Raw genomic sequence first — 2,091 nt, forward strand, 5'->3', positions numbered from 1 at the left:
GCACCGCCCACCGGGGTTCGTTGGTATACGTACAAGGGCCAGTGATCCAATCAAAATACGACATGTGGCAGATGAAAACTGTCGCCCCCACAAGTTAACGCGTATGCAGGTTTCGGCGAGGAAAGGTGCGAGTACCGTCTGATCGCGACGGGGTTTGATCGGATGGTGAGGAGATGCACGAGGTTTAATGTGCAAGAAAAAGGCCGAAGCGACGCAAGAACCGTTGGATGAGGGTGATCAACGGCTGTGATTGCGAATGCAGCAGAGGCTGATATGGGCACGATTTCGTGGGTCTTTGGAATAAAATAGTGGAGGTGGAGAAGTAAGGCAGAGGTATTAAGAGGGGAAAATTTCTTGTAGAGCAAAGCACAGGAACGATGGCCATGGAAGAAATCACTGAGCGAGTTGGAAACATGGATCTGAATGATGTTCACAAGAAAAACAGGATTCACGTCTCCAATACCAAGAAGCCGCTCTTCTTCTATGTCAACCTCGCCAAGAGGTATATGCAGCAGCATGAAGAAGTGGAGCTATCTGCTTTAGGAATGGCCATTGCCACAGTGGTTACTGCTGTTGAGATATTGAAGAACAATGGTCTAGCTATAGAAAAGAAAATCTCAACATCTACCATTGATATGAGAGATGAATTAAGAGGTCGTCCCATCCAGAAAGCAAAGGTTGAAGTAATACTGGGAAAATCAGAGCAGTTCAATGATTTGATGGCTACTAATGCTGAAGAGAGGGAAGCTGAAAGATCAAGTGAGTCAGAGGAATCTACAACGACCAAGGAGGAAGCCAAAAAGGTGGTGGAAAGTGGAAACGATCAGTCAGAGGTGCCTGAAACACATAAAAACAGAAACACAAGGTGAAGTGTTGCGAATGTATGCATAATCTGTAAGAGAGGAAGCCGAAGAACAGGCAAGAGGTAGGAGAGACCAGAGAAGCAGGAGAACTGGAGAAAGGTAGAAGCTCAGCAGGGTTGGGTGGAGAAGACTGCAAAAAAATAGCTGATACTAAGATTGGGTTGGAGCCCAAGAGGTTGGAGCCTCAGAACTAAACAGGACTAAAGTCATTAGGGGTAGGTGCTCCTAAGTGTAGAACCACTGCAAAACAGAGTTGGTGCTCTGGAGGTTGGAGCCTCACTGAAGTCCAAGTTGGAGCTTGGCAACTATTCACAGTCAGATATATATTTATATTGTATTTATTTCATTGTATTGTCTTGAGTTTTTTAATAAAAGCATTTATTCCAGCTGTTGGTTTCTGTGTTCTGTGTATACATATACATATCTATATATGCTTTTGGCAATCACTAGAATAAAAAGTAAGAAATACTGATTCACCCCCCCTCTCAGTATTTCCAACAATTGGTATCAGATCAGGCTTCTTCATACTTACCTAACAGCTTGAAGAAGGATCCGCAGCCATGATGAGAAATCACGAAACATCAGGAAGACCTCCTTTGTTCAATGGCACTAACTTTGGTTTCTGGAAGAAAATAATGACCTACTACTTAATGTCCCTTGGACCTGAAGTCTGGCATTTTTTTCAAAATGAATAAAAAACTACTTCCACTCTTCCAATAGAACAAGACGAGAGGAAAACCTACATCGCAAATGCAAAGGCCATGAACTCCATCAATAGTGGAATCACTGATTCCAAGTTTACAAAAATCATGCACTGTACATCTGCCAAAGAAATGTGGGAGAAGCTAGTTGGATTGTACGATGGAGACTCAAAAGTCAAAAAGGCAAAGCTTCAAACTCGTAGAAGACAATTTTAAAGTTTGAGGATGGAAGAAGAAGAAGATATTGCAGCATACCTCCTTTGAGTAGTTGAAGTGGTAAATTCCCTGAAAGGATTGGACAAAAAAGTGGAAGAAAGTACCATAGTTCAAAAGGTATTAAGGTCTCTTCCAGACAGATTTGACTCCAAAATAAGCACTATAGAAGAAGCAAAGGATCTAGATACTCTCAAAATGGATGAACTCCATGGAATTCTCACTGCCTATGAAATGAGGAAAGGTGGCCCAAGCTCCAAAGATGCAGCATTCAAGGCCTCAAAGTCAAAGAAGGGGAAAGAAAGGAATGACTG

At 42.6% G+C, this 2,091-nt stretch overlaps 1 pseudogene; it reads left to right on the top strand.

Moving 5' to 3' along the window:
• The first annotated feature begins 377 nt into the window (after window positions 1–377).
• On the top strand, window positions 378–869 carry LOC149260622 (uncharacterized protein At2g34160 pseudogene; annotated as a pseudogene).
• Window positions 870–2,091: the final 1,222 nt, after the last annotated feature.

Source organism: Pinus tabuliformis, chromosome 6 (assembly GCF_031772625.1).
Source record: "Pinus tabuliformis cultivar Carrire ecotype Pingquan chromosome 6, CPIR1, whole genome shotgun sequence".
Taxonomy (NCBI): Eukaryota; Viridiplantae; Streptophyta; class Pinopsida; order Pinales; family Pinaceae; genus Pinus; species Pinus tabuliformis.